We start from the raw sequence: 12,702 nt of genomic DNA, 5'->3' as shown, positions 1-12,702 counted from the left end.
GCAGTAATTACAGTTAAAGACATAATGATTTACATAAACGCAACAGAAATAGCAAAAGTGCAACAGGTTGACGCCAGGCACTCTTCATTTAGCCACCATGAAAAACAAGCCTCCATGGAAACAGGAAAGACCTACTGTAGAAGGGAGGAAGGCATGCGGTATAAGTCACTAATATCAGGTTCAACATCATATAGGTTTATTCTTAAACAAGCACGTACACATATACAGGAAGTCAGTCAGAACATTTAACGGAAAAGGAAAAGAACTTTTATGGACTATGAGATGCTATAAATATACAGGATACATATAATTGATTGTGTTGTAGATTATGAATACAATTACAGTAAAAATAAGAGTGTATTAAGAGTCAAATAATGATCATCATTTTCTCTGTCTCATCATCATTCACTTTGCTTAGCAGTCCATTTTTCAAGCACTGTAACATCATCCAACCCTCCATCCATCTTTCTGTCTATACATACATTCATCCATCTTCTTTCTGCTTGAAATCATTAAACACGAGGCAGAAAACCCCCCTTAAACAGGGCAGTACAGTAACAAAGAAACATGGGATAGAACATGATAGGTTGTTATGGGCTAGAACACATGTGTCAAACACAAGGCCCGCGGGCCAAATGTGGCCCGCCACGTCTTTTTATGTGGCCCGCGAGAGCTTGTAAGATCTTAGTGTCTATAATAAATAAGTCAGAAGCGTTCTTTGACCAAAAAATACATTTCCCACAATGCTTGTCGATTGTATTACCCGCAAAGTTACGGCTTACTGCCACTACACGGCAGTGTAGTCATTGATGTGGAAACCCTGCCGGAGGGAAGGTGTAACTTCGCGGGTGGAATTGAGACATATAAATGTTTATCCCATAATGTCCAGAAAAAGAGAAGTTGATGCAGACGGACGGCTGTGCTTCAAGGCGAAAGACCGGTATGCCTTTTGTGTTACGAAGAGTGTTACTGACCAAAATAAACGCTTTTTAGGAGAGATATAAGTTCTGTGTAAATATTTATAAGACAATAGCTGACAAAATCTGTTTTAATGACGTTAATAAACATCACTGGGACAGCGCTAGTCGCAGTTTCACCGCAGCAAAGTACGAGGACGTGAATCACTTATCTAACCAGCCTTTACTAATTTCTGCCCTCAATAACCCTTTCAATAACCTCCAATAGCCTTTAATAGTCTTCAGTAGCCTTCAACAGTCTAACCTTGCAGCCGTGGTGTGTCCACTAAACTCCGTAGTTATAAACATCCTGAGGTTAGCAGCGCGATAACTGACCTGTTTATAATGTAATCCCAGCAGTGACTCATGCTCTAAACGGCTGCTGTTAGCTGATTGGGCTGAAAGATGAACTGTAGAGAGCTGTATTATTCGGTTACAAAAATCTTTATTTCATACACAGAAGAACTTAAAATTTTTAAAAACGCTCCAGACTGGCTGAGCTGAGCCCTGTAGCCCGTGGCTGGGCTGTAGCTCTGACTCAGTAAAGACTGCGGACTTGTGGTGCTGCTGCTGCAGCTCCCACTAGTGGTTGGATGAGGAACTGCTAAATCTGAGGAAATGCTATGTTCTTAACAGCTCACAATTTTTGATTTTATATTTATTAAGCCTTATTTCAGTTAATAATTTCAAAGTTAATATAACTTGATGTCATTTCTATTCACTTGAATAGTTTGGCTCTTGATTGATGGAGTTTTTGGATTTCATGACATGACAAATTAAAAGGATTTATGTTAATAGAGCAACAAGCAAACATTTTTTCCATGCAACTGTAATATTTGATTGAATAAATAATATATTGAGAGTTATTTAACATTAAGGAGTAATTACATTCATTTACATATATTACATTTGGTTACATTTTATTACATTTATAAGTTACATCTGGCCCTCGGAGGACAGCCAATATGCCAATGTGGCCCTCGGCCAAAATGAGTTTGACACCCCTGGGCTAGAATGTAGCTGATAGAGATGTATACTATATCTGTAACTACGACTTTACTAACTTTACTTAAGAACATTTATAAAAAGCCCATTATTTAGAACAACGATTCAGTAAATACTCCTTTAAGAAATCTTTTGGTAAGTTAGATGCATAAATGATGGACCTCACTGGGGTGCAGATGGCATTGACCACCAGTGTTGTTAAAGTGCCCTCTAGAGTGGCAAAAATAAGACGAAGTGCCCTATTGGTTGCCCTTCACATGGGTGTCCACTGGGATCTTCCTTCCTGCAATAAATTATGATGATGTACTTGAAATTTGATAATGTGTGATAATGAATACCCATCTCTGCAAAAAAAAAGGTTATGAAGTGCTCCCTATGACACTCCTACAGGAATCAAACTCAATTACCGGTACATAAAGTGTCAGATTAAAAAATCTCAACAAAGCCAGGGCCAAGAGAACGTATGTGTTTTTCTTGTTTTAATTTAAAATGAAAAGAAAACCTATAACTTTTTTCTATTTAAAATATGCTGAATTGCAACAGACACACATATTACAATAGTTAAATTATTCATAATACTTTTCATATATTTATGTGTATACTAAAAGGTTATATAGGCTACAGGTACATTTTTCATGTCCTCAAGAGGTAAACCTTTAACATTTTTCATTTTTCTTGAATTAGACATCTGGATTTTTTTTTTTTGCAAGTTCATTAATATGTTGGATAAGTTTTAAGAGAGAAAAAGTAAAAAACAGACAGAGAGAGAGAGAGAGAGAGTTTGGGGTATTCTTCTCTGTGTAATGTAACTGTACTGTTGTATAAAAAGGTGCTAGTATTGTCACTAGTATTTTTTTTTGATGTAGAGTAGGCTAAAATGTACTGTTGGCAACAATGTGTGTAACCATGTTGTTTGGTGGGGGGGTTACCAAATATAATAATTTCTTGCACTGGACTGGATTTTGCCATTGACACAATGACAGTACAGTGTTCCAAATGATGCCTTTCCAGTAGTGAATATAATATAAGCAGTGATGTAAAGGGTAAGGATCCTACAGGTAGGAAAAAGTGGAAAAAAGGACTGTAGGACTGTAGGTGCTCCTCTTTTGTAGACATGTTCTACCACAAAGCAAATTCTGTTTTCTGGAATAAACTCCCTAAGAGTTAAGATCAACTCATTTTAAGTTTATATGCGTGACAATCAAATACACTCTATGACAGAGTTAAAGTAATTCTTTTCTGGGAGTTTCTGGGCGTTTTAACTCTGTTCAGGAGTTAAATCTGAACTGTTGTGGGAGTTAAAATATTTATCCCATCTACAGTAAAATACAGCTCTCAGTTATTTTTAACTCCTTTACAGTGTTAACAATTAATGCAAAAATTTGTGCTAATAATCTAATATTATTAAAAAAACAATGTAATATTTTAAAACCCAGGAACATTTAGGAGTAAAAATGACAACAAAAAGCATCATTACTGAATTGTATGGGAACTTTAATCCTGCAGTGCAGTTCTCAGTGCATTGCCAGCACTTTTTTACACTTAACAGTGCAGAAGATAGTAACTTGCTCTTATAGCCAACAACAAGTCGTCTAGGCAAACAACCATTATATAAAATATCATGAAACACCCCATGGAGGGTAGCCCTGGTGGACAAGAATTCACATCTATGGTAAGATTGGATTAGGGGACACGTTCATTATAGAGTTCATTCACGCTCCTCAACACCTTGGAATAAACTCTGAAATAAACTCTACAAGAGTTCCCCTCAACTCAACTTGTAGTTTAAGTTGGAGAATAAACTCACACAATTTAACACTTTCACAAATTTTTGTTTAACTCCAGAAATTTGCTGTGCACTGGGTAGAATGTGGTGCACTGCGATAAAGAGTGTCCTTATACATGTGTGGCAGTGAGGGAAAGTTCCTAATAGACGCCCCTTTAGTGGAAAAAAGGATGTGGATGTGATGTATAACGTGAAGCACTACAGGTGTGCCTTTATCATGGGCTAAACTTGACATTCCCAACAGGTGCTTTCTGATGAAAAATATATGAGGTGCCCTCTTAGCTGACCTTCCAGGTGAATAAACACGATGAAGTGCCCTTATAAATGAAGATAGAAAATGGGCTGAAGTGGGTTGCAGGCCTGAAATGGAATCAAGAATGAATGTATATTAACAAAAGAAATGAAGTTGAACACATAAAACATGCAATATATTGAGTTCATACAGTCTGCAATTATTTAAAACTTGAAGACAACATATAAAATGTATTTTTGATTATGAGTTTTTTAAATTACCATACATTTCCATGCTGTTACAACTTTTCCTGACTCATGAATACTATTATTAGTAATGTTGTTTTTATCATTATTCATATTGTTATAATGTCACACCCGTATACACTTCATATGTCCTATCCCCAGGTCATCTTCATGTACTACTGCAATCAGAATACAATCCATTGCTAAACAAATAATAAAAAAAGTCTGCTCCTGTAACAATTCATTCAGACTCCTCACAGCATTTGATTTTTGTCTGGCTTGGAGAATGATTGACAGCAAGCCTGGGGTGTGCCTGACAAAGGGTAATATTACCTATTCATTTAGAACAGGTGACTGAGACACAGACGTGACCAAAAAAGAAGCAAAAGTATTACACCCTGCACCACACACTCTCCACAGCGGAAGCCTCACGCACAAAAACAAGCTACTGTGCAGTGTGCAAGACATTTCACCCCTAATCAACACAGAAGTGCTGTACTGATCCAAGGCTATTAGAGATGTCGTTTCAGCGGACTCATGCAGCGCTGCTCGCTCTTTTCCAGTACTTCATTGACATCCAACAGACAGACTGCATCAGTCAGCACTGAAATTGCTCATCTAAAATCCATGTAGGCCTGTTTGTACAAACTAAATATGTTCTAAAAGTTATTTTCTGCTCTTTATCTCTCATTCCACTGCGCTGTCTCACAAATACTGAAATATGAAAGCACAAGCATTATTGCCGCTGACATTACATGTAATTCATGTTGATAGGTCATTGTTCTTGATGGAAATATAGACAATCCAACAACAATGAGCAATGAGCATTTTACAGTAATTATACATGCCTGTCATAATACCTCTTATGTTTTTGATGGCTAGACAATGTACAACCCCCCCAAAAAAAACAAAGAGCGGAGTGTTCCCACAGTAATTTCACTGGCAGACACTCTATGTGGGCAACAATGCAGAAGCTCAATTAGCTCAGTAATCTTGCCCTGCAAGAACAGCTAAGAACTGTAAAAATATCTCCGCAGGACTGTGAGCTCCTCATTATGTTTATATTATTAGCCAAGACATTTTGGTTATGCAGACAACTACTTTAGATGAAGTTTCCTTTTGATTTATGTGTAAGAGTTTTTTTGGTATAATTGTGTCGATTTGTGTGTAAGGCTGCAATAGTATAAGATTTTTATGGTATGATATCTGGCTGATTTCTTAGCAAAACAGCTTATTGTTTGTTTTTTAAACGCCAAGATCAGTACATTGGTGCTCTTCTTTGTCCCTCTGCATTTTGAAAAATCTGTACTAAAGCAAACGTACATGGTATAATAAGCATACATTTTCATACCATGGTATACCTAATTGTGGCATATCACTGCAACCCTAGTTGGGAGTTGGCTTCTGACACTAAAGCTCCTTTCCTTTTGGAGTTAAGAAGGCTATCTTAATTAACATTTGGTATATTTTTTCTAAATTTGAAATATTTGAATATTTTAATATTTGACTTGAAATATTCAATGGCTTAATTTATAAAGTCAAATTATGTCAATGCTTTCTGTGGTTTCATCTTGTGAGGTGGTGAGATTTGCTGTTGAAAAACATACAGATGCACACATTTTCAAATACATATATTCAAATTAATATATATCCATACATTCTAAATGTATCTGAAAATACGCAAATCGCTCCACCTCACTCCATCTCAAGTTCAAAACACAAAAAAATGTTTAACAAATTCACCAAAAAAATATGAATTACACCATTATTTATTTCTACTTGACCAAAAGTCAAGTACATTTATTCAAACATAAAAAATACAGATTCAAATACTAATACTAAGCTCTATATCTTCTTACATGTACAGTAACCCAGCACTTACCCGGGGGAGCTGTTTATGTGAAAGCAAATGTCTGTAATAACTGCACTGGAAACTACCTGGACTACCTCATGTTACAAATCTAGGTAATGTCCACGTGAGCACATGTGAGAATAGAGCAGGTCATTTTCTAGAGAATCCTCAGAGCATCATGCCATACCTCCTGCATGTGCTACACAAGGCCTTGCCAAAACCATATGGAACATTTCCTGTTGTGAGAAAATGTCTGGAAAATCTCTGGCTGTACTTTACGTGTTTGGAAAGGCGGTTGATCCTTCAGTATTCTCATATGGGTTCATATGAGAAAATGGCTCTACATGGACATTGTGGTCTGTACAGTGATTCATTTTGCAGTTGGAGAAACAACCAATATCCAAAAAAAAAAACTTTTGTGCAAGATGAGAGATGTATCATTGACCATTTACTTTACTGCTCACAACAAGCATGCATGCCTTAACATCTCTACCCACATGACTTAGGCTAGAGATACAGAATATTTGCTGTTAACTCTGCATATGCATATGTGTTTGATGTGTTAGTTGTTCAAGGAATTAATGCTACATATACACAAGGTGCAATATACACAAAATGGGTAAGGGCAGTCCAGGCTGTGTGAACAATTAAATTACTTAAATTAAATGAATTAAAATTCAGTGGGTAACAGCTGGTGAGAGATTACTTGTATTTTAGCAGTCAAAGTTGAAACTTGGTAGAAATGTTTTTTTCTGGTCTAAGCATCCAGTGGTAGAAGGATCCAGTAACACACATAGCACATTCACATGTGCAGCCATTGCCCCCATTAAAGCAGCAGTACCTGCAATTATTTATTTTAAATTAAAAGAAGGGGAACACAATAGTCTAATGAATGGTTTTAGCGTCTTTGCATGAGCATCCCTGCAACCTCTAATATATTAATTCCTAAAACAGTGAGGTCTGGTAGGTTTGTTGCATGTAATTACTTTCTACATTTTGACAGTATTTCATAAATGACAAGTTGAACAAACCAATAAACTCAAAAACACAGAATTTCACACAGCATAATTACACTCTCACCATTCCCACCAGAGAGGTCTCTAATATATCCCCGAATCCCCAAAACCTACAGACTGTCACTTTAAGCCACGGCTCAACAGCACATATAGCCAATTTGTAGCTTTTTTTCTGTAGGGTGGAGCTCAAGCTGAAGTCAGCATAATATTTCCAACTCAAGCCTCCAGCTAACAGAATGGATTTCAGCCCAAGAGAGCTAATAGCATTCGAGGACAGCCTCATGCTTCAAAATAACAAAAAAAACAGAAAGTGGTTGTGACAATGGAGCAGATTTGGTTAGCAAAGCCACACAAACGGCTATCTGTAAACCGATCTTGGAGACAAAATGTTTTGGCCCTGCCGAGTTAATTGGGTGTCATTCATCAGCGGCGGGGAGTGATAAACAACAATGCTGATATAACAAGAGCCAGGCTGTGCCAGGAGGTTTACAGGAAGCTGCATTACATTCACATTCGAGTGCTACGGCCAAACGATAAAAGATCACAACGCTTCAGAAGAAGATGACCCCCTGATAATTTTTTGTAAAATAAATTATGACGGATAAACAGTTTCAAGTATATCTTGTTGTGTTTATAAGCACTATCCGAAGTCTCTCAGCGCTGAGGAGAACACGCCTTGGCATCATAACCTTTTCATTATCCCTTCTTCTTGTATTAGAGGTGGCATGTGGTTCGATATCAAACCACACAAGTTTAAAGTACAGCCGTGGACCATAAAATGTGCTGGTTTATCAGCGCACGAATGTTCTTAAGCGCTGCGGAAAGTGGGCTTGGTGAGATTGGGAAAGAATGACTGTGCTACAGCTGTGGGAGCTGTCCAAGAAATCATGGCTCCTACAAGAACAGCATGTCGATTGTGGTTATGTATAGGGACTAGAATTACAGGAAGACTCTGGATACTATAACTCAGCCAGCGCTCAGCACAGGAAATAATGGCGAGCCTGCTCCGTGACAAAAGACCTGCTGTTGGCCTGACTGAGTACTTTTAAAGGGATCTTTAATGCTTTGATACACACACCCATGAGCTAAAACAAAATGACAGCCACTTGGCCGAGGTCCCAAACTAATGACACCATGTGACCTGAAATGGAGCCAGAGGACAATATATGCCCCCTAAATTATGCCCCACTTGACATCATTAAAGCAGAAACAGCCACCAGACTGTTCAGCACTGGTGGTTCGCCTAATACTGTATGTGACGACCTTGGAGTGTGGTCAAATAGTGTGGAACCTGTGTGGAATGACAAAACATACATCAAACAGGAAAAAAATCGGTTTACTATTCCTTATATATCTTGAGGGACAGTGGGAGCTCCTGATCTCACTGAAGAACACTAATATACTGTATACAGGATATTAGTGTTATGCCAAGAAACTTGGGACAGAATTGTGTAAAATATTAAACTCCATAAAGTTATAAAGTGGTATTTACTCAGGAGATGACTTTGACTTGGGACCACTGACACTTGTATGTAAGTTGTGAGGTGCTACCTTGTGATTAAGGCTGAACACGTGCCAGCATGCTCATGGCAAAGTGAGATGAATACTGTAACTATAGTTCCAGTGAGGTCCAGTAGTGGTCTCCAGATGGATGGGACGGTCCATTTCTGAAGTTAAAATTTCAACAGTGTCACAAATGCACCTGGATTATGTACAGGGGTTGGACAATGGAACTGAAACACCTGTCATTTTAGTGTGGTAGGTTTTATGGCTAAATTGGAACAGCCTGGTGGCCAATCTTCATTAATTGCACATTGCACCAGTAAGAGCAGTAAGAGTGTGAAGGTTCAATTAGCAGGGTAAGAGCACAGTTTTGCTCAAAATATTGCAATGCACACAACATTATGAGTGACATACCAGAGTTCAAAAGAGGACAAATTGTTGGTGCACGTCTTGCTGGCGCATCTGTGACCAAGACAGCAAGTGTTTGTGATGTATCAAGAGCCACGGTATCCAGGGTAATGTCAGCATACCACCAAGAAGGACCAACCACATCCAATAGGATTAACTGTGGACGCAAGAGGAAGCTGTCTGAAAGGGATGTTCGGGAGCTAACCTGGATTGTATCCAAAAAACATAAAACCACGGCTGCCCAAATCACAACAGAATTCAATGTGCACCTCAACTCTCCTGTTTCCACCAGAACTGTCCGTCGGGACAATAAATTATTGTGGTCTAAAGCCAGGTGTTTCAGTTTCATTGTCCAACCCCTGTATATTATATAAAGGAATTATCACCCACAGTGGTCAGTGCAATGGGTCGTTACAACTGTCTAGAACTGTCCATGCAAACAGTATAAATAAGTGACTAATAGACAGAAATCACATTCAATCCATGTTCAATGCAGTAGGTCGTACAGGTCAGTGCCTATTATTCTACTTCCTGTTTCACGACAAGTGACATGTCAGTCTATTCCTAAATACACACTGATCAAACAACTCGTTAAATAGAGTTTTTGCTTTGTAGAACATTCTAAAAAATCTTTTAAGGCTGTTCAAAAAGTGATGAATAGGCATTCTGTTTGAGCTGTTGCAATAATGTTGCTTCACTCCATAACTTGCAAACTTTTATTTCCTTTTTTAGCATCTGCCCTGGCATTATATTTAAATAATGGCGACATATTGTGTAAAACTCACTTTTTTGCCCCTATAAACCCTATAAAAGTGTGAAAAAAAACATCTATCCATTTTCTGTGAATCATTTAAAAGAGTTTGGTGCCAGGAATTATATGCATAAGTCATATGGATGGCTCCCTTATTGTGATGTCACAATAAGGAAACTTGCATAGAACCACCCTGGCACCACTCCTTACCCATCAAACCCCACCAGAGCCCTAGTCACTAGATCAGTTGAAGAAACACAATTTGGTCCGCTGGTTGAGAACCTCAGACAGTACACAGCAAGATCAGCCAACAGACTTTGTCTGATGGTGGGATCTGTACCTATTGTCTGTGGCAAGTCAGCAGAATAAGGAGATGTATTTTCAAAAATGAACTAGTTTGTTTGTGCTAACACTAACAAGCGGTAAATGCTCAACGAATAAATGGTGTGGCCAGCAACAGTTTATTTGCATTAAGGTGACAGAGCCCTTAAACAACTCATTCAGAAGTTACTGAAAGTTACAGTTACTGAAACTGCCTAGAATAGATTTGGTAAGATCTGTTTATGTGAGAGTGATTTTGTGCAAAGAACTTCATGAACATATTGTGTATAGCCCATAGACCCATTCTTACTGTGTGAAAAGAGGTATAATATGTCTTTAATATGACCTTAGATCTATCTCTCTGGTTTCCAGCACACTGCAGGGTGCACCCCCTGCCCGGTTCTTACAGTATATATATCTGGATGCAGTTAATCAGTTAATCTCAAATAAGCAGTCTGAGGCACGGTGGCACAGTGCCTTTGGGTTTAAAGACAAAATATCTACATTTTCTGAAAATATTTAATATTTTATTTGGACAGATAAAAATAGCGTACAGGAGCTAATGTAAAAACTGTAGATTTTCAGCAAAGTTAGGTGTAGCTTTTTTGATGGTGCAGATGGTCCAAAACAGCTTACCAGGTGATCCAGAATTGTTTCGCATGTATTAAAGTAGTTTGTAATTATAATACGATATAGGTGCTATAGATGTTATATAACCATGCTATACAGTAGAACGACCATTTACAAAGGTAATAATAGCTGAGCTAATTAAAGCTGTGATAATAGCGTATGTTAAGTAGAGATAAAAATTGGTAGCATGAACTTATAATAATAACATGAAGAAATTTTGACAGACACTCCACCTACAGGATAACACTGTGTCTGACTCTGCTAACACTCCCAAATTGAATATTCCAGTGGATGGCAGATTTGATTAGGGTCCTTTGAGTACTGAGTTAACCTGCGTGGCACCTAAGCTGGGAAAACTTTCCAGCCAACCGAATAAGAGATTTGTACAATCTATCGTTAGCTGTGCATTGATTGATTTTATCTTTATCACATAAAAGGCCACTTAGTGTTTTATATTTTGGCCACTTTAAAATACTGTTTTAAAATATTGTTTTAAAGTGTTTACAATGGTTACCCAGCTCTTCACGAATTGAGTATGAATAGGCATTTTAGAGCAGGGGAAACTCCTGGACCTGGTTATTGAACCTGTGCTCACATGATACAATTTAAGTAGGTGATCAGACATAAATGCTTGTTCTTTAAGATAGAACAGCAACCAGGGAACAAGAGCAAAACAAGAGCTAGATAACAAAAATATTTTATCTTTATCACATAAAGGCCACTTTCAGAGAATAGAAATCTAAAAAATACAAACCGAATATGTTTTAGTTCAGTGTTTTATTATTTTGGTCACTTTAAAACATTGTAAAGTGTTTTAAAGTGTTTAAAAGGGTTACTGAGCTCTTCATGTATTGAGTATGAATGGCCATTTTAGAGCAGGAAACCCTTAAATGAACAGGGCAGGGGAAACTCCTGGACAAGGTTACAGAACCTGTGCTCTCAGGATACAAGTTATGTAGGTGGTCAGACCTAAATGCCTGTTCTTTAAAAATGAACAGCAACCAGGGAACAAAGCAAAACAAGAGCCAGTGTTTCATTTCAGAACATGCCACATGCACTTAACTCTCACAAACAGAGCTAAATTACTTCATGAGCTAATGTTCAGTAACCTGTAGCTGAGAGGACCTGTCCAGCTTTGAAGCCCGTCACTGTATACAAGGTTTGGCAGGGGAGCTTTAGTGAAAGTGGCTGTGAATGAGGAGCTCTCTTGTGGAGGCTGCCGGCCCTGTTGCTCCTGTGCAGTCGTGACAAATGGAGCTTGTCTGTCTCAGAGTAAACTGGCTGACGGGATGGATCAGACCTCCTGGCCTCAAACTGCGGGGGGGAAACAGAGGGCAACCCAAACTCCGACTGCCTGCGCGTCGACCAACTGCAACCATGTGGAAAATGGGAGCGCACCGCGGCGATGGCTAAGGACACGCGGAGGAGGCCTGTTTGTTTGAACTGGCCAAGTGCAGATGGCGGGAAAGGAATTAAATCACGGCCGGGTGGAATGTAAACACTATCGAATAATTGATCTGAGTCTGCGTACAGCAGTCAGGGGTCTGCAAACTGCAGAGTGTCTCAGCTGGTAACAGATACTGGCATTCGTTCTACATGATGGACTGGATTGCCAGTGTAAACCCCAAGGGCGTATTATCCCTGATATTCATATAATCCATTCTCCTCGCCCACACTTGTCCACGGGGCTCCAAGCCATGATGGAAGAAGCAGCCACCAGTTAACCCTGACAGGAATGTGGATGATACTCAGCAATGGGTCAAGCAAACTTTACATCAGTGCAACGGTACAATGCCTCCTTTCTCATTCCCCATGGATCGTTTTTGTGGATGGTTCTCTTTGCAATTTTATAACTACTCGGTCCTGCATTACAAAGCTTCTTCTATTACGTCTCCTACTTTGTCTCCCTCGTCTTCCAGTTAGACAAATATTTTTTTATACTTAGAGGCAATCATTTTCGTGGAATTGCAGGATATCCGCACTGCAGCTTGACAAGG

This window comes from Astyanax mexicanus, chromosome 10 (genome assembly GCF_023375975.1).
Source record: "Astyanax mexicanus isolate ESR-SI-001 chromosome 10, AstMex3_surface, whole genome shotgun sequence".
NCBI classification, from domain to species: domain Eukaryota; kingdom Metazoa; phylum Chordata; class Actinopteri; order Characiformes; family Acestrorhamphidae; genus Astyanax; species Astyanax mexicanus.
The sequence above is the reverse complement of the archived record's forward strand: the minus strand, read 5'-3'. Positions refer to the sequence as shown.